The 21170-nt window shown below is 46.6% G+C and overlaps 1 long non-coding RNA gene and 1 pseudogene across 1 annotated transcript; both read right to left on the bottom strand.

Moving 5' to 3' along the window:
* Window positions 1-5302: 5302 nt before the first annotated feature.
* Window positions 5303-20809, bottom strand: LOC117023084 (uncharacterized). The gene is made up of 4 exons (XR_004423166.1): window positions 20189-20809; window positions 19433-19607; window positions 15166-15373; window positions 5303-5440 (listed from the first exon to the last, which is right to left on the bottom strand). It is a non-coding gene; the product is annotated as an uncharacterized LOC117023084 (long non-coding RNA).
* On the bottom strand, window positions 10710-11320 carry LOC117023072 (mitotic spindle assembly checkpoint protein MAD2A-like; annotated as a pseudogene).
* Window positions 20810-21170: the final 361 nt, after the last annotated feature.

The raw sequence follows: 21170 nt of genomic DNA, 5'->3' as shown, positions 1-21170 counted from the left end.
GGTACAGGAAAGGTGTGGACATAGAAATGGTACATAAGGCATCCCGAGCTAGGGATGAGATAAGGTCCCTTAGGGGCTTCAAAATGTCACTGCAGGGGGGTGTGACAGAGCAGATGTTTCATGAATATCTTGAACCTAGTCAAAGACAGATGCTGACAGAGACCGAAGGAGGTCAGACAGGGACAGAAATAGAAGGACAGTGTGGGTTGTGGGGTGCTGAGCTGCTGCCAGCCCACAGTTGCCGACTGAGTGCGTGGCCTATGGATTTGGGATCTCTCGGGGTGTCCTTGGCTGGCTCTGCAGTGTTTTCCCAGGTCTTTCATATATGCCTTTAGGCCCCCCCTGCTTCCCCAGCTGTCCCAGGGGGCTGCCGTCTGGACCCTGCAGGACTCTCTGTAGTCTCTCCGAAACGGGACCTGGTTGGGACCCCCACAAAAGAGGCCTCACCTCTTCCTGCCCTAGATCTTAACAGATGACCAACCCCCTCCCGGCGGTTTGGGCTTGGAAGGTCCCGTTCCTGAGCTTAGGAGATCCCCCCGTCCCAGTGACATGCTTTAGATAATTACCCTGAAACTTATGCTTGCTTACTAGTCACAGTGCCCTGTGCTTGCCGATTACAATCTTTAAGGCCTAGCATTCTTTCAGGTCACTGCTCCTGGGTTGGTGAACACATTGGAGAGCCACATCGCCAAAGGAAAGCCTCCATGCAGACTCCCAGAACCATCACATAGCCTCTGGAGGAACACCCAGATTTCCCCATAAATATCCCAGGCTGGTCTGAGATTGTTAAGGCAGTTTTTGGAGGTGTTAACCCGCTGCCTTCTCAGACCACCGGTGCTCTCATAATAAACGCTTATTCTTTGACCCAACTCCTGTGTCGGTCTATTGGCTGAGCAACGCAGGCAGCACGAGACCCGGACTCGTTTGCCTCCGGTTTCGGTTTCTGGCGACACAGATGGGACAGCCTCGGGGCTCCTCAGGTAAGTGTCGGCTAGCGGAGGGTCTCGGGGGCTGCCTGGGACGGGGCAGATTCCTTGGTGCAGGACCGACCGCTGCTGAGATATTTTGCTCATGGAGGTGGGGTTTGTGCCAGGGCCTGCCCGTCATGGATACCTTTCCTGTACAGTTGGGATAGAATAAGCATTGGCTCTGTTTCCTGCCTCTAATTTCTGGTTTGGAAATTGGAGTGGCTCTGGCATGCGCAGCCAGAGGACTTTACACTCAACATCTAGGGCTCCTCTTTGAGGGCCATCTGGGGGTTACACTGACCCATTGGCGTCAATAGGTGAGGTTCCAACATCCAGCAAGGCCTAATACCCCCACCAGTCAGGGGCTCTGGTTGCAGGCTTCCTCTGGTCTTGGATGCAGGCCTGTTGTCTGCACTGTGAAAGCCACCACACTTGGTTTCAGTCTTTGGGCATTGGGTGGCCTTAGGGCCACACTTGGTTTTTGGTATTCGCTCACTGGCCGATTGTCTGATGGTCAACGGACCATGTATATGGATTAAGACGACGTCGCATCCCAATTTGGTGCCTGGCCGGGTTTTGGTTTTGGTATTCAGATCCAAAGTTAGTTTTTCTGGTTTTTGTCTGTCTGATTCAGGAAGTACTTGGATCTGTCTGTGAGTGTGTGTGAGTGTATATCAAGTGTAGCTGTATTTGTTCAAGCTCAAACATGGGATCTAAGGTTTCAATCCCAGCTGGGATCCCATTGGGTAAAATAGTAGGACATTGGCAAAAGTACAGCTATAAGCCGTTCACCAAAAAGAAATTAATGTTCTATTACAGTGCTGTTTGGCCAATATATACATTAGATTCTGCAGAGTGCTGGTTGCGCAATAGTTCATTAAATTACTATTTTGCAACTGGAATTGTTCTGTTAGAGGTCTGAGAAATAGGGTGAAATTTCTTATGCCTTTATGATAGACTGAAAAGAATGGAACTAAACTGATAGTTCAGAAAAAAGGGAACTCCACCCATCTCCTAATCCACTAATAAACAGGAATGCTGAGGCTGGGGTAACTGAAGGGAAAAAAAAGACACTTTTAAAACCAAGCGGCTAATTCTCAAGCCAGACCTCCCTCCCCTTTTTCCAGCCTCTTTGAAATTTTAAGGGTAACTGTAAGATCTTAGGACCTCTCTGCAATTGTTAATAATTCTGTTCATATGTATATGATCTGTGATATGTGTGTTTGTCTGTTTTATATATAATGTTTTTGCCTCCGGCTGTATTGCCAGTTTATAATTGATTGGATTAAAAAAGATTAAGCACTTATAAATTTAAATAATAAAAACTAACTCAAGTACTTTTCATGATCAGGTGATCGAAGTAAATATTGGATACTACGGCTAGTTTAACATTTAGTTAGATACTTTTTTTTAAGGTTATTAACATTAAATATGGTATCTTTTGCCTGGGTTTACAAAAATAAATTCATGTTATCGCAGTCAAAAGTTTTATCTGTTAACATATTAAGAACTAATAATATGTTAACAGGTAAAACTTTTCAGTAATAATATAGTGTGGATGCTTGGACGAGGTTTCTCAGCATCTGTTGGTAACTTAAGATTTCAGCTCTGAGCGACCGGTTGGCTCAGTGGTTGGAGCGCAGTGCTCATAACACCAAGGTCGCTGGTTTGATTCCCCCGTGGGCCAGTGAGCTGCGTCCTCCACAACTGGATTGAAAATTACTTGACTTGTAGCTGGTGGGTCCAGGAAAAAAACACTGTTCCCCAATATTCCCCAATAAAAAACTAAAAAAAAAAAAATTTCAATTTTACTAACTTGTGTTAAATGATAAAAACTTTAATATCTAGGTATTTCAAAATAACAAAATGCTGAAATATTACTTATTGGATGAGTCCGAGTTCACCTACTTTTTGGTTTCTTATCACAGGAAATCTGAAAACTAACGATGTCAGTAAATGTGGTTTTTAATTTTCTTTAAAATACAATTTTTAAAAATTGGTAGATATATTGCTAACAAACCTATACTTCAAAAGGTTGCAAAATGTGTTTATGGATTTGCTAATGGAAATATTGGATACTTGCTTTTAGTTGTCAGTAAAAACTAAGGCTATGAATGTTATAGATCTTCATTACTATATAAGGAAATGATGTATGTTTTCAAGAAATGCATAGGGTATAAAAATACATTTTTGAAGGAAAAGAAAGGAATTTGTCCTAAGGATGATTATTTTTGAGTGAGAGGAGACAAACCAACAGGGACTGGGAAAGTTATAGAAGGTTTTTGAAGAAAAATCTTGAAGAAATTTTATATATGGTTAAATTAAATGTGACTTAAATAAATTTAAGTATCAAAATTAAGCTGGCACAAAATTAGGTAAATTTCCTCTCTCTGCTAAATAAAACAAATTTTGTTAGACTACTGGTCTGCTAATGATATTATAGAAAAGTTTTCTATCTGAAAGCAAAAATTATATGTGTCATGAAAATAATTTTCTATGTACTATATTGTCTTAATTAGATCTTCAGTTACTCAGGAAAAATAAATCTAAGAGCTGAGTTTTGCTAATAGTTATGTAAACGTCCGTATTTTAGGACTGCTGCAGTTCATGTGTTCTCCTCAGTGTCACATATAGACCAATACAAGGAAGCTTGTTTTTCCTAACCTGGCAAGGTAATACAATGCTTCTGGTCCACTGTTACATTCCTGATAGAGGCTCAGATCCTCAAAGAAGGACAGGGGGTTTGTTTAAATGTCTTTAACAACCGCGACAGGGAAAAGGAAGAAAGAAAGGAATAGTGAGACTGTCGATGAGGCCAGAGGCAGGCCAGATTTCTGGCTGCAGTTAATAGACAGGCCAAGGCCAGGGCCACCTCAGGGCCACCCCGGCAGCCCCAGAAAGGAAAAGGAGCCTGCTTTGGACATGGAAACCCAGGCCACTGGGGTAAGGCGTGTTCGAATCCTGCAAAGCAGCCATGCCCACTGTGCAAACTGAAGGGCACTGGAGGAGGGATTGTCCCCTGTTCTGAAGGGAGCAGGGACCAACCCCTTCCCTGCAAATGGCTGTAATTGACTGAGGGACCTAAAGTGCCCAGTGGCTCCTCAGAAGAAAGAGCTCATGCTCATCACAGAGGAGGACCTGCGGGTGACCCTTGCCGTGGCAGGTGAGCCTGTTAATTCCCCGATTGATATGGGAGCCATTTATTCTGTCTTGACTGCTCACTCTAGACCTATTTCTTCCTCTAAAATCTGCTTGGTTATAAAGATAAAGGGAGCCCCTAGACTTGGGCTCATTTTACTCAGCCTGTTCCTTACCAATGGTCTATACCTGAGAGAAAATATAAAATGAACAAGTCAGACGTAAAAAGGGCTCTGGAGAAGTTCTGTGAGGAGACCTCTAGGCCCTGGCCATAATTGCTGCCCGTTGCTTTAGATTGTGACCTACATTCTGTTGTGTCCTGTGTTGTTAACTTGGGAGAGGTTCAGCAGGCAGTTAGGAAATACGGGGGACCCGTACCTCCCCCAGGCCAACCCCTCTACACATTGTAGCCCCAGAAAGCCAGGAGGCCAAATACTACTGAGAGCCTGGAGGGGGAGGGGTCTCTAACAGATCAGTTAGCTCAGAAATGAAAGGGACCCTTTGCAGTTTTCCTGAGCCCCCCAACTGTTGTTGAGCTTCAGAGAGTCAGTGGCTGAATCCACTTCCCTCGAATCAAACCTGTGTCATTTAAGTCTCCATAGGACGCCCCCAGAAGGAAGACTGTCACTCCTGTCCTGTGAGCCAGCTGAAGACCTTAAGCTCCTCTTCAAACAGACGAGTTGTGTCGTCTGCAACACAGCAGTTTTCATCTCCAGATGGCCATCCGCCAGGGTTCCAACTCGTCCCTCCCGAGGACGACAAGCCAGGCCAGCAGCCACTTAATAACCAGAGGACCTTCCCTCCATAGTCCCCTCCCCGCTGGAACTGAACAGCAAAGAGCTGTTAGCCACAGGCAGGGACTGCACCCTCTCAGCAGGAAGTAGCAAGAGCCCTTGTCACCCGTATTCCTGGATTTAAACATTGTCTTTATAATATAGTTATTTGTTCCTCTGTAATCTAACCTTACTGATTTTATAGAAATAAAATGAACATAAGGCACGGGGGAGTTTAAACAGGGCCTGGTTAGGACACCCACAAAAGAGGCCTCGCCTCTCCCTGCCCTAGAGCTTAACACTTGATCAACGCCCCCTCCCTGCAGTTTGGGCTTGGAATGTCCCCTCCCAGGTCCTGAGCTTAGGATGTCCCCTGTCCCAGTTCCCTGCTTTAGATAATTACCCTGAAACTTGTGTCCCTGTACTTACTGATCACAGTCTTTATGGCCTAGCATTCCTTCCAGGTTACTGTCATCACTGCTCCTGGTTGGTGACCACATTGGAGAACAACATCGCCAGAAGGAAGGCTCCATGCAGACCCCTGGAACCATCACGTGGCCTCTGGAGGAATGCCCAGATTTCCCCTTAAATATGCCAGGCTGGTCTGAGAATGTTGCAGCAGTTTTTGGAGGTGTTAACCAGCTGCCTTCTCAGACCACCGGTGCTCTGATAATAAATGCTTAGTCTGTGACCCAGCTCCTGTGTCGGTCTATTGGCTGAGCTGCGTGGGCAGCATGAACCCGGGACTCGTTTGGCCTCCCTGTGGTCTTTCCTACCCAACCTTTCAGCTCTCAGACCTGGGTTCCTTTTGGTCTGGTCCTCCTGGGCTGCCTCTTTTACAACCAAAATAAACCTTTGGATTGCACCCCAATGCCCAGATGTGGTGACTTACAGAGGCTGTCTAGGCAAACTATTAATTCAAAAGTGGCCCTGGGGAAGGTCGGGAGCCAGGAGGGGAGGGTGGCATAAGGCAGCATAGGTAAGAGCCAGGCCAGAAGGTAGTTAATTCAGGTGTGCCAAGGTCTGTGCCGGCTTTCACCTCCGGGACTCCACATTCCAGCGGGCAGCTCCCAGGGCACAGATGACTGCCCCTGGGGCACAGCCCTGGTTCTGACACCTTGGCTCAGAAGCGTTTAGAAAGAAAAGCTTTTCCTGACCTCCACTTAGGTGTGATTCCCTAGACGCACACGAGATGGCAGCAGAGAGCGTCTCCCTGCCCACCAGCCTTAAAATGAGATTCCAGACCCTGGGGCTGAGCTCACTGTGAGATAAACCCAGTTCCAGGCCCTTCACAGACCTCATCTCACCCACTGTTCCCATTTTCCAGATAAGGCAGAGACGATTACTATCTCTGATTCACAGGTATTTAAAGGGGAGACTGATTCTAACACAGTGCTGAGTCCAGAACCGAGGCTGAAATGGGCCCACATGGGCCAGTAGAGCTTGCACACATGGGATCCTGGACACAGTGATCCAAACAGTCCTTGCAGTGTTGGGTGGAATTGTGGTCATTCTATTTGAAGAAAATCTGCACATAAAATAATGGTGCAGCATGCCAGGCACTCACCCAGTCTGGTTTTGGGGTGGTACCAGGGCTAGCAGATGGGGACAGGGACAGGTGGGAAGGGAGGTGGTGGCCTGGCCCTTCCCAGGAGCACAAGCAGCACCAGCTCCCTATGACAACGACTCCCCCACAGCTATGCGAGGCCTGAGCTCGGGCGTTTTAAATCTCTTCCTCCGGAGCACCGAGGACAGGTCTGCTTCTCCCCATATTCCCTTCCTCTGAGGTCACGACTGCCAAGAGCTTCCTGGCTGCTCAGAATGGAGTCTGGGGTGACACTTTCCCTATGGAGGGATGCCTGAGCCTCAGACAGGCACAGGGCTGGCTTCTGTCTCCTCCAAGTACCAGCTGTGTGACTTCAGACAGAGACATGGAAAGTCAGTCTCCTCACCTGTCAGGTGGGGATAACGGCTCCCTCTCAAGGTGGCTGTGAGGTCAGTGAGGTGAAGCAGGTCAGCTCCTGCCCCACACGTGATGGGCCCTCACTCCCCCTCCCTCTCCCCTTCCCAGTCCTTTCTCTACCTCTATGGACTAGAAGGATCAAGAGTTTAGCAAACAGTCTCCTTGTGGCAGAATGAGCTCTCCTGTTGGTGTCCACACAGCCACAGTCCCCCGAGTGCTGACTCTGGCGTCTGTGCCAGCTTCATCCACAGGGCGGCGCTCACCACAGCCCCTCCCTGGTCTTCTCACCCCCGCTCCTCTTCAAACTCATGGTCCCCGCCTCAGCTCAGGCAGAGCGCCTCTCACCGCTCTTCTCACTGGTCTCCCTGCTCCCGTCCTTCTCTCATCCAGTGCAACCTCCACACTGTGACCAAGTACATCTTTCTAACTAAGTTAGGGATCTAATCCTGTCACTTCCTGTGCCTACAACTACCAACAGCTTCACTCGGGCTAGAGAGTAAAGTCTCCATCATCAGCACAGTGTTGAGACTTTATCAGCCTCATGTTCTTCTCCTGGTCTCGTTTCCTATCATAACACCCCAATTCACTCACCAGGTACCCCAGCTGTCAGCATTAACCTGTCTGGTGTGGGCTTTAACAGATAGAGGTGTCAGCACTGAGACTGAGCCTGAAAGCAGGAATCTGAATAAAATACAGACTTTGGTGAATAATAATGCATCAATATGTGTACATTGATTGTAACAATTCTGGAAAGAGAGGAGAAAGTAAAACTAAAGTAAGATACACCTATTGCGTCAAAATGGGTGATTTCCATTAACAAAACGGACCCTAAAATAAGGAAAATACTAACCAATGAGCCACGTCCAGGACCTCTCCCTCCCGCTTATTCTCGTCACATTGCTCTGGAGTTCCCTCTCCTGGGACAGGGAAGGAAAGGGGACAGAGCAGTTCGGAAGTTCCCCTGGGATCGGTCCCCACCCAGTTCCTCATCTCCTACACCCAGGAGTCTCGATTCTGATATGTCAGGTAGGTCCGGAAGCAACTGAGGGGAGTTCCCTGGAAGCTGCGGTGCTGGACGGGAGCCAGAGAACAGATGCTGGATCAGGAAAGCAACAGATTCCACACCACTGAGCCCTAACCCTAACCCCAAACCTAAAACCTAAACAGTAAACCCTTACCCTTAAGACTAAATCTAAACCTTACCGTAAACTGTAAAACCTTACAACCATAAACCATAACCAACAGCATAAACCATAACCTAAACCCTCAACGTAATACTAAACTATCTCCAGAAACCACAAACTATGAACCATACCTGTAAACCATAACTATAACCATAAACCGTAATCCATAAACCATACCCAAAAACACAAACATAGCCATAAACCACAAACGTAATCCATAATCAATCCCATAACCCATAGAACATACATGGAGCCATAAACAATAAACATAAACCCTAACCAAACTGTAACCCCTAATCTTCCCCCACAGTTCAAGCCGTTGTTTCTCAGTCCAGTTGTGTAGGACACAGCTCCCTGGCCCATGCGGTATTATGAGCCTTGCGCTCCCCCCTGCTGAGGCAGTCGGTCGCGGCCACTCAAGGCAGCTCTCGCCGGCTGTCAGCCACTCAGGGCGACACGCCAACCTCCGGCTGCTCAAGGCCGCCCAGCCCCAGGGAGAGCTGCTATTCCAAATCTTAGCTGCAGAGGGCGCAGCTCACTGGCCCAGGTGGGAATCGAAGCGGCAGCCTTCGGCCTTAGGAGCTCCGCGTTCCAACCGCCTGAGCCACGGGGCTGGCCCTGTAACCCATAATCTTCACCTTAACCCCTAACTCTGCACCACACTCCACCTAAACCCCAACCCTAGCCCTGTAGGCCACGAACAGCCCCTATCCAGTCAAATCAGAAGTAGGTCACAAGAACAGAATACAGACCTATATCCCTTGTAAAGATGTTACAATGTTCCAGAAAACAGGAATATGAAACCAACTGCCCCTTAAAATAGTCATGCACGGTAAGCAACTGTGTTTACACCAGACATTCGAAGGTTGTTCAACGTCCTGAAACCAAGCCACGGAGTACCCAACAGCAACAGTGTGAAATTACAGCACACGATCACAGCAGTCAGGCACAAAGAGCTTTTCATAAAACCCAGCCCTATTTCATTTCATGATCGAAACACTCAAAGTGGGAATGAAGGGAAGTTTCTTCAGTGTGATCAAGAACATTAGGCCATACTCACAGCAAACATCATGGCCCATGTTTTAAGATGACAGGTCTATTCCTGAAATCAGGAACAAGGCCAGGGTGCTGGCTTTCACCACTGTCATTCAATAATGTACCGGAAGCTCCATCCAGAGCAATTAGGAAACAAAGGAGAGGCTCCCCTGTGAAAGGAAACACTGAAACTGTCTATTTACAAATGACACGTCACATCTTATATACAGAACTTCCAGAAGAATCAACAAAAAAGTATGATTACTAGTAAAGTAATTCAGAATTTAAATGACAAACTATCAATACACAGAAATCTGTTTCATTTCTATACACTAGCAAGGAATGATCTCAAAAAGAATTTAACACAATCATTCCATTTTAAATAACATCAACGTTGATAAAATACTTAGGAATAGTTTTAATAAAAGTGCAAGGCTTCTACACTGAAAATTACAAAACATAATGTCTTTCTTTGCTGAAAGAAATTAAAGAAACCTACCTAAGTAAACGTGAGGCCATCCCACGGTGATGGAAATTGTTAGAACGGCAACAGAACAGACGCGATGTAAGGATTCAGGGCCATTCCTGTGAAAAGGCCCCAAGGCCTTTGTGGAAAAACGCACAAGCTGATCCTAATATTCACAGCAAATTTCCAGGGAAGAAAAGAGCCATAAGGATCTTCAAAAACCAAATCAAGTTGGAGGCTCACCCTTCCCAAACGTAATTCATAATTAGTACAAAGCCACAGTAAGGAAAACATGGTGACACTGGCATAGAGATATACATAGAGATCCATGGAATTGTATTGAGGGCCCAGAAATAAATCCATCTGTCTAAGTCATTTGGTTTCTTTTAACATACATATTTAACTTATTTATCATTGTCATTTACAGCTTTATTTTGTAAACACAGAAAGACATTCTTTTCTTTATTCTTTTTCTTTTTTCTTTTTTTTTAAGGAGGGCGCAGCTCACAGTGGCCCATGTGGGGATTGAACCGGCAACGTGGGTGTTAGCGGCTCCACGCTCTAACCAAGTGAGCTAACAGGCCACCCCCAGAAAGACATTTTTTAAAGTGCTCTATGACCGTAATTTAAACACTAGAAATATTAGTTTTGTAAGTGTAATTTGTATAACTTACAATCCAATAATTGAAGATTTTTTTTCAGTATGGTTATTATACAAATGAAATAAATGGCAAAAGGACTTAATAGCAATATTTTGTTATCTATGTATTATCAGATACTTTAGGATCTAAACAAAGATTCTGAGTATTCAGACTTCTTTTGTTGTGTTTCATATTTAAATACCTCCTTACCTTTATTCTGAGTCAAGCTACTTGACCAAAAGATGTGATTTGGGATGGCATTTCGTTTAATACCAAAACTTTTCCTGTCTACAGTTACCATCTTCAAGGAATTGACATTACAAGGCCGAAGTAATCTGCTGGGTCCCTTTTTCGAACACTGTGCAAAAAATTGTGGCAACACCTTGGAAAGTCAAATAGATACCCCAAAATAGGACAGTCATGCACGGTCCTGTAAAGTATGTTAAGTTTTCCCCCATCTAAAAGTTAAGCAATAAAATACATGAACTACAGTTGGTTTCAGGAGAAACACATCTGAGGATTTACGTTAGTGTTCTCATCTTCAGTCATTTCCAGGGATTCTGTAGGCCACCATGCTATTTACTCTGGATTATGTTAGTGAGACAGGAAGGCAGACTTGCTCACAATTGGTAATCAACTGTAGTCCTGACTCTTCCCATTTTTTAGGTACAGCTTAATATTTGTCTATTTAAATCAGGAGATCAAATGAACAAGAAACTTCCAATAGTGCAAGGAATGTCATTGTAGCTGTGATCTGTCTGAACACAGAATGAATTTCATTTTGGAGAGCTTTCTGAGCCTTTTCTCTGAGTGTACTGTCATTTTTGGCAGTCTTGTCACAATCAATATCAAATTATCATCTTTTAAGGACCTTACCCCTTTCAATAGGACTGCCACCAGTTTCTGAACTGAACTTTTTTATAATTAAATTTTTAGTTGTTCCACCACCTTATTTAGGTATTTCATGAGTTCAGAATGAGTAGTTACAGGCAAGGATGAGCCCACATTTCTGCACTGGAGTAAAGGTTTCAGGTGGATATATGCCACGCATGTTATATCTAACATGTTGTTGATGTCAAATGAGAACTCAGCCACAGTTTTACGGCTCCCATGCAGGGTGGTGGCTTACTGTGAGGAGAGCTGCAGGGCCATGTCCAGACCCACAGATGGGGAGTACCCACTCACAGAGGCTGACCGCAGGGCTCACAGCAGCTCCCCGCCATGTATGCACATTTATTTTTGATAAAGGACAGACAACGTGACATTGGATAAAGAAGGGTTTTCCAACAAATGGTGCTGGGCAACTGGCCATCCAAATGAAGAGAGAAATTGGACCCCAAACTCACAACACACACAAAACTTAAAATACATGAAGGGCTTAAATATAGGCAGTAAAAGTATAAACTCTCAAACAAAACGTGGAGCTACATTTTCATGACCTTGGATTAGCGATGGTTTCTTAGATATGACACCACATACAAGCTACAACAACAAAAAAAGATAAATTGGATTTCCTCAAAATTAAAAACATACATGCATCAAAAGGAGCTATCCAGAAAGTGAAAAGACACCCCATAAAATGGAAACCAAATAGGTACACATTATATATCTGATAAAAGTCTGTTATCCAGAGTACAAAGAACTTTCACAACTCATGAACAACAAAAAAAAAGACTAAAATTTAAAAATAGACCTGAACAGACCCTTCTCCAGATTAGACATGCAAATAGTCAACAAGCACACTAAAATGTCAAAAATCATTAGTCCTGATGCAAATGCAAATGAAAACCACAGTGTGAACCCCCTCACATGTACCAGAAGGGTTATAATCCAAAAACTAAAACTAACAAACAGCAGCAACAATGTAGAGAAATTAGAACCCTTAAACATTGAACGTGAAAAATCACAATGGTGTGGCCTCTGCATACAACACGTTGAAATTTCCACCCCACAAAAAAATGCCCATGTGGCTCCACAGATCCACTTCTAGAAATGTACCCCCAAAATTGAAAACAGGTGTTAAGGGCTGATACGTGAATCCACAGAAGCGCTGTTCACAATAGCAGAGATGTAAAAAATTCAAATGTCCATCTGAATCAGCAGTGAAAACTAAGTGACCAATCGTGCAGCTACACCAGGATTCTTTACCTTGATGCAATTATGAACACATTTCATCATTTCTAGAAATATGTTTCCTCTTAGCACAAAAATGTTAAAGTGGCAGAAGACATGTTTACTAATACACCCAAAAATATTTAGTTCATCTACAATAAATAGCAAAAAGTTGATAAATCAATGTTCAGTAATTAGTGTTTCATTATTCTCCTATTTGGAAATGCTCTAGACGTTCAATAACTATGCCTCATTTAATTTATGATAAAACTTTAAAATTTCCAATTTCCAAAGACACCTAGAAAATCTTTTCAATGTATATATACAATGTAATTATCACTTAAAAGTTTACCTAAATATTTTTTATTTTAATTGTACCTTTTTTATATACGTAGTAGTTAAAAATTTGAGATTTCAAAGTCAATAATTACCAAAGCTGTTTTCTTGAAACATTTTTTAACTGAGATAACAAACTTATTTTTAGAAACCCAGTTAAAATATATATATTTTATGTCAATCACTATCAAAGACATGACTGTGAAATCAAACCAAACTAAAACCAGCTTTAATATCAAATATTTCACCAGAACATCTGATCCTGAAAAGTATTTGGGTTAGTTTGTATTTCATTTCTTAATTTATATAAGCATTGAATTTCTTAAAGCCAATCAGATTTCACAAACTGGTAACACCATCCACAGATACAAAACATCTTATCACAATCCAACACCATTTCTGACAGAGATCACAAATTGACAGAATTAGTAATAACTATAGAGAACACAATAAGATGTTTTACCAAGAAAACAGCTGGTTGTCACAAGAGCTCTATAACACATTTTAGAAGCTTTTCCGCATTCCAAGGACCCATCGTCTGTACATGGACAGTGAGGACTAAATAGTGAGACAACCAACCAGCCTCCTTACAGCTCAGGCCAGGAAGCCAGAGGCCCCTCCACATCGAGTGCAGAGGGAGCAGCCCTCCCACAGCCAAAGGGTCACCCCCAAAGACAGTCAGAGAAAGCACAGACCTTCGTCACCCAGGCAGTAGGGATGGTGGGTGGACAGGGTGTCTCAGGTCTCCCACAAAATGTGAGGCACCTCCAGCCCCGAACCCACTAATCTGTGGCCCCGAGCAGGTGCTACTGGACCGGGATCTGACCAGCACTAACGGGTAAGGAAGGGGGGACAGATGCCCCTTATGGGCAGAGGCCCCTCAGGACACACTCCCCTGGGAGCTGGCACAGCCAGGCAGAGGTGCACTGGGAACCCCAGCTTCTCCCACTGGCCACCAGGTGCAATGGAATAAGTGCACCTGGCCGATGGTGGGGACCGGAGAGGATTAGCTTCCTGGGTCACAAAGCCAAACTCACAAAGTGACTCAGAACGAGAAGGAAAGAAAAACCTAAAGAGACTTTTAGAGAGGGACCCACAGCAAAGTTTGCCTCCGCAGATGCTGGTCTGGAGAGAACGCTTAACTCCCCAGCCTGTGGGGCCGGCTCCAACGACAGGCTTACGGGAGCCTGTGCCTGTGTTCTGTCCCCGTGGTAGTTCCTTCTTAGGTCAAAGGACACACAAGATACACACACAGGAAAAAAGGAACATCTCTGGGAGGAAAGAATAAAGAAAACCCTCGAGTCTCTAGGTGCAGGAAGTAGCTGCACAGATATTTTTTCTGCGGATCTAAATTCAGAAAGCAGACAAAGGCCTCGCACCCCTGCTGACTTCTGCCCAACTGCTGACAGAGACCAGGAATTGTAATACATGAGCACCTAGAATTCACACACACACACAAATTTCCAAAGACAATGGGGAGAAATCAGGTAAATATGACATTTTAGACAAGGGTGGGAGGGGGCTCTTAGGCTTTAGATGTAAAAATGGGAGATTTACAGGTAATTCAGGAAAAGCTCAACACACGTGGCAGGTAAAGTTTTGTGAAGCTCCTGCATGGAGTCTTCCTGTCTACTGCTAAGGGGATTGTGCTCAGGGTTTTATTTGTGCTTCACAGTCTTTAAGGAGGCAGGAAACGGGGAGCCAGGCTGGAAGAGGGAGGCTTGTATTGTTAAAACTGGCCCTTTTGAAATTTTTATTTTATTTACCTCAGGCCTGGGGCAGTTGTGGGCTGTGTTTCCATTTCATATCTAATCCGCAGAGGGCCCGGGGTGATGGTGAGACTTTCTCACTTCTACCAGACTGAAAAATCAGCTTCCATTTTTCTCAAGTTTCTGACTGGTTATTAAATCCTTTAAAACCTACCAGTTTCAACATACCAGTTCTCATATTCTTAAATATCCAGAAAGATTTTTAAAATTTGCACATCTTTTGATTTTCCCTTCTGCCTTTTTTAAACCTAATGTTGATATTAGCATCTGATAAGACCTAAGAAGCTGAATAACTTATTGAAAAGATTAAGAATATATTTCCTTATATCCATTTGTATTAAAAATGTGGTGTTTCTTTAGGTTCCAATAAAACACCTGTTTGTCACAAGAGTTCTCTGACACACTTTCCAATTTAGAAGTTTTTCGAATTCAAAGGATTCATATTCTGGCCACTGATGGTAGGATTTTAATAGTTACTCAAAACAATAAGCCATTTCACAGCTTAACCAAGGAAGCCAAAGGCTTTCTGTCCCTGAGGTATTTCCTTGTCGTGACAAATGACACAAGAGACATACACACATATAAAATGACCACCTCTGGGAGAGAAAGTTCAATCAAGAAAACCTGTGAGTCGCTACTCCCGAGAAGCTAGCCTCACAAACATTTTTTCCTGCCAGTCTACATGTAGAGGGGAAAAGGACATGCAGCACTTCTAAATTCTCCCAAACCCTGCAGAAATACACCGGGAAGGATGATAGGGTGAACAAAAACACCGCTTACCTCTGCTGGCAGACGTCCCCAGGTTTTCAGCTGCAGCGGTTTCCAGACACTAGCAGTGTCCCAGCCAGTAATTCTCCTCGCAGCCTCCCCCAATACTATTGGGGCCTCTAAAGAATTAATTCTTCTGCTCGAACCTAGTAAGTGTGTTATTGGAGAGCAGGTCAGAGTCATCACAGGAGGGTATTTCAGGGTGTAGGAACAATGCCTCCTGAAAAAGGTAAGCAGGCGAAGGATTCATTAAAAGAAAGAAAACATATTCCCAAAATGCAGGAATGGACAGGCCCAGAAGGAAAGCGACTGTGCCGGAACAAAGAAAATTTAGGATGATATTTGAATGGGGGTGCGAAACACTCAGGAGTGGAGTCACAGGTGAGCCCAGGGCATTTCTGGGACGTTCCCAGGGTGCATCTCTGCTGACCCCTCCCTCCCATCAGGAAGAGGGATTCCCTTGTGGGAACTGTCCTGAGGACACAGGGGGGAGGTTTTTCCCAGCCTGCAATGCTGACAGTGTTATAACCCAGTACAATGAGCTGTAGCTGCAGCATTTCTTAGGAGTGGTCTCATATCTCTTTTCTTTGTTTCCCCTCACATCTTCCTTCGTTTCCTCCCCCCTCTCCCCGAGGAACTGTTCTCTCTGCCTATAAGAACAACTTCTAGCTGAGGTAATTAATAGAACCAGATTAATAAAATTAAATCCAACTGTAACATATGCGCATGGGGAATTCACATACGTGTAAAAATTCCAAAGGCAGCGAGTTCAGATTGGGTGCTTTGCAGGTAACTTAGGAAGAGGGGCACACTCTCGGGAGGTCAATGGTCGTCAGGCTACCCAGAAAACAATGGGACATGGGGGAAGGGTGGTCAGCAGGTTCCCCTGGGCGTCTTCCCGCCTTGTGATAAGGAGTTTATGCCAAGGTTCCCTCCCTAAACCAGGTCTTTCCACCTGAATCTCTTAGGCAGGAATGAGGGAGGATCAAAGGGTGATTCAGAGTCTTTTGTTCCCTGACAAGGAGCTTAAAGTCAGTGTGCACAAAGGCAAAACTCTTGGTCCTCTTCATTGCCACCTCTGTAGCTTTAATACAAGTTTCACATCCAGAAGTTACATTGGTAGATTGTTCCATATTTCACTGATCTAATCATTCAATCCTGAGAATACGTTAGTTTAGTTAAATTGTTGGATCTTATTTCATGCCACAGTGATGCAGATATATGCCCAAATTTCACCTTTTGAACAGGAGAGTTAGCATGTCCCTGAGTAGACAGGGGGGGGCCTGGTGGAATAAACAAAAGACAGCCATATCCAGGTTTTGAAATCACTCCTTCGTTCCAGGACATAATGTCACAAGGCCTTGAGGTTAATCATAAAATTCCTTTTGGCCTGACAAACGGAACAGATCTGATAGACAAGAGTGGGTTACTTTGCTAATTTCTTTAGGATGGGCAAGCAGAACAAACCTGGTAGAGGAATTTCATTAGAAGGCGCCAGTTCCCTTCTTCAAACAAGTTCCCTTCTCCAAACAGGCAAGGGAGGGTATAAAAGCTTTTGTCTCAGTCAGGGGGCACCCCCCCATTCGGGACCCCCTCCCGCTTAGGAGCTTTGACTCTTTGCTTTCAGTAAACCTATCCTCTTTTTAAAACTCTTTGCCTCTCCCCAGGGATATGGGAGAACTAGCTCCCTCACTACTGAAGTTTTAGGCCTCCCTCACTATAGAAATTTTAAGTCTCCTTTTCCCCAGTTTCTTAGCTCCTTAGCCCCTGGCTTTGATTACTCTTCTAATCAGTTTCTGAATTCAGAATCTGATTAGAAAAGTAATCTGAATCTTAGTTTCTGAATCTAAAGATTTCTCCTAGCCTGCATCACAGAATGTCTCTCACCCCTGCTTTAGAAAACTACTTACAAGCCTGTGACTTCCAAATAGCCCCCAAGCCATTCCGGACCCCCCCCCCCTCCGAACAGTATACTTGCTGATGTTCTTTCCAACCCATTCTGGGCCCACCTCCTGCACAATTGAGGCCACCTAAATGACTGCTTGAATGGCCCCAGGCTCTATAGAGCTAACCGATTTATTAATTAAAATTTATTTTTCCTGGGGCCAGCCTGGTGGCTCAGGCGGTTGGAGCTCCGTGCTCCTAACTCCGAAGGCCGCCGGTCTGATTCCCACATGGGCCAGTGGGCTCTCAACCACAAGTTTGCCAGTTCAATTCCTCGACTCCCACAAGGGACGGTGGGCTCCGCCCCCTGCAACTAGCAAAGGCAACTGGACCTGGAGCTGACCTGTGTCCTCCACAACTAAGACTGAAAGGAGAACAACTTGACTTGGAAAAAAGTCCTGGAAGTACACACTGTTCCCCAATGAAGTCCTGTTCCCCTTCCCCAATAAAATTTAAAAAAAAAATCTATTTTTCCTTATTCAGGGCCCTTGGGGATACAAATACCCCAACAAGATTGGCAGTACAACGCGTCTTCCAGGAGGATCTCGAGACCCCTTCCTCTCATCTAAGATCAGACAGGACAAGAGTTCCATGAATCCCCCAATAGGTAGGGACAGCTCTACGTCCTGTTCAGCAGGAAGCAGATACAGAAGGAAAGACCTTCTGTCCCTCAATGTCCCATAGAGATTTTACGGGGATCACGTCTCTCAAGGGGAAAACAAGGCAGGCAGTTAGAGACAGGCATCGGGTCTCTGCATTCCTGCACCACCCACAGGATGTGACCTCCCAAAAGACCTCCCCTCTCCACCCAAGACGTCCCCTTTTGATTGTAATTATCTACCCCTCTGAGGAACCAATGGGTACAAAATACCCACCTAGATTAAACCGGCCACTCACACCTGCGCTGTAAAGGCCACAACGACCTTCGTTTCACCAGGGCCTCATTATACCCTCATTATAATATCATGCATATGCCCGAAGTTCATTTGAATATATTATAACAGACTGAATTCTGGGAAGGAACATGCACAGTCTAAATGGATGAGGTAATAGCCCCTTGTCAATCACAGGTGTCAGTCAAGTGGTCCCACCCCCCGAAAAGAAGCTGCCCCTTTGGGAGAAAAAGGATAAAACTCCAAGTGCTCACCAGTGAGGCCCCTTTTTTGAGCTCTGGCCTTTGGCCCTTGGGCCTTTGAGCCTGTTCAGCCTCTTCCTTTCCTTGGGGCCTGTGATGCAGGGTCTCTGGTCCCGCTCCCCGCACAAGAACGCAGTAGAAACTGAGGCCAAAAAGGAACACCCACAGAGCCATAGATAGGGATTCACACCGCTATATTCTGGCTGGCGGCTGGGTTGGAGACACAGGAAGCAGGAGCCACACGATCCACAACCTGCCGTCCACTTCTCTCTGCCAACCAACCCCCAGCCTAGCTGCAACAGTTATAGCAGTGGCTAATGGCTCACTGGTTACAGCTGGTGGCCAACTAGTCACAGCTGATGGCCATCTACTACCCAAGCCAGCACCTTTCTATGTGAGGCCGAGAGCCTGGAAACTGCTCCCCGGGACTCTGTCCGCACAGGGCCCGCTTCAAACTCTTTGGAGTGGGTTATCCCTTCTAATAATGGCCCTTGAGCCACTGCTTTCTGCCTGGGCCCATTCCTACTTCTTTGGAGTGTACTATCTCTTCTAATAAACTACTCTTTAACCACTTTGTGTGTCTCGTTCAACTCTTTGCTCAAGACGCCAAGAACCTGCACACGGCGCCAAGAAGAGCCCACCCTCCATTACCACCAGGAGCCTGGTGTTCAGCTCCCCCTGCAAATGCACATGGAGTGGAATCCCCAAAGCCCCTTCCGCCCCAGCGCCCAGAGCCTGGGATCCCACCACAGCCTGCCTCCCCAGCTCTCCCTGGGGGCTACAGTCTTGTCCCTGCAGGCCTCCCTGTGGCCTTTCCTTACCCAGGCTTTCGGGTCTCAGACCTGGGTTCCTTTTGAGTGGTCCTCCTGGGCTGCCTCTATAACATGAAAATAAATCTTTGGTTTGCAGCCCACTGCCCCCAGTTGTGGTGACTTACAGAGGCTCTCTAGCACACTGGGAGTTAAAAAACGGCTCTGGGGAAGGTCAGGAGCCAGAAAGGAGGGTGGCATACGGCCAGGTAAGAGCCAGGTAAGGGAAGGTAGTTAATTCAGGTGTGGCAAACACCCAGTGCCGGGTTTCACCTCCAGGACTCTACATTCCAGCGGGCAGCTGCCAGGGCACAGATGACTGCACCTGGGGCACAGCCCTGGGTCTGACACCTTGGCTCAGAAGCGTTTGGAATGAAGAGCCTTTCCTCACCTCCGCTCAGGTGTGATTCCCATGATGACCACGAGATGGCAGCAGAGAAGAGCTTTTCCTGGTGATAAGCAATCAGGTGTCATTCCCAACACGCACAGCAGATGGCAGCAGAGATGACTGCTTCCACGCCTTAAGGACGGTGTCCACGTATTTGCACGGTTTCTTTTTTCTCATTCTAAACATAAGAAACAAACAAAAAAGTACTACCCATGCCACGTAACATGCATAAACTTATAGAACAAGAACACACGGGCAACCTGGTCCCAAACCAATGCCTGCTTTAGCCTCAGTCCTTTCAGTTGACACTTGAAGTCTATGCTGATGGTAATGGATTTCCCTGCAGCTCAGCCCTCCCTCCTCAGCGACCTCCGCTCCCACCCACACACCCCTGCAGCTCAGCCCTCCCTCCTCAGCGACCTCCGCTCCCACCCACACACCCCTGCAGCTCAGCCCTCCCTCCTCAGCGACCTCCGCTCCCACCCACGCACCCCTGCAGCTCAGCCCTCCCTCCTCAGCGACCTCCGCTCCCACCCACACACCCCTGCAGCTCAGCCCTCCCTCCTCAGCGACCTCCGCTCCCACCCACACACCCCTGCAGCTCAGCCCTCCCTCCTCAGCGACCTCCGCTCCCACCCACACACCCCTGCAGCTCAGCCCTCCCTCCTCAGCGACCTCCGCTCCCACCCACGCACCCCTGCAGCTCAGCCCTCCCTCCTCAGCGACCTCCGCTCCCACCCACGCACCCCTGCAGCTCACCCCATCCTTCCTCCTCAGTGACCTTGCTCAAGTGTCCTCCAGGGTCAGGGCCAGGCTGACGGGCAGGCGGCCAGCAGCCCTGAGGGCTCTTCACTGTCACGGGAACTCTCTGAAGGGGGCAGAAGAACCCTCCGAGGACGGAAGTCATGGACAAAGCACTGGTCCCCTTTTGCCAGCTTGGGAGGGTTTGAAACATCCTGTGCAAAGCAGCCAACAGAGATCCGAGCAAACTCACTGAACTCAAGCACCTCTTGTGAGACTTGTGCTTTTCCACACTGCAGGGCAGTGCCTGGGGATCATGCCAGCGGCCCCTTAGCTGCACCCGATGCACCCCACAAGGGTCAGGCTAACGTCCTGCTGCCCAGGCCACAGGCGAGGGACGGATTAGTCTGCTGGTCACTGGTGGCTCAGGTGATGGGAACCCAAGGCTGGGGCTCCAGGCTGGTGACCTGGGGAGAACGGTGGACAAGGCCCTGACACCCCGATTGCCTTACAGGAACTGAGGCAGGAAGGGCAAGGGTCATGGTCGAGATCAGGAAGCAGGGGTGGGAGCCCCAGGTGAGCTGTTCCTGGATTTGGAAATAACAGCTCAGGAATGACTGAGAGGCAGGTCCGACAGAGGTGAAGGAGGAGTGCAGGTAGGGCTGGGTACTGAGGCTGGGGGAGGGGCTGCCTGGGGGGTGCAGGGTGGGAGGGGATGGCTCAGGGTGGGAGGGCGCCCCCAGTGGGGTGAGGACATAGAGGGGAGGGCGCCCACAAATGTGGTGGCTACAATAACACAGGTTTATTCTCTTACAATCCCAGAGGTCACAAGTCCAAGGTGAGTGTCTCCTGTGGAGAAGACCTTACCTGGGGAAGGTGAGTGAAGGACAGCTGTCAGAAAGCCCTCCCAGACAGGGGCGGGGGGGGGGGGGGGGGGGGGTCTGTTCTGCAGGCACTGGGACCTCAGCGGTTGTCAAGGTTGGAGGTCCCATTTGACCTG

The sequence above is a fragment of the Rhinolophus ferrumequinum genome, chromosome X (assembly GCF_004115265.2).
Source record: "Rhinolophus ferrumequinum isolate MPI-CBG mRhiFer1 chromosome X, mRhiFer1_v1.p, whole genome shotgun sequence".
Taxonomy (NCBI): Eukaryota; Metazoa; Chordata; class Mammalia; order Chiroptera; family Rhinolophidae; genus Rhinolophus; species Rhinolophus ferrumequinum.
This window is presented reverse-complemented; position numbering and strand designations above follow the sequence as displayed.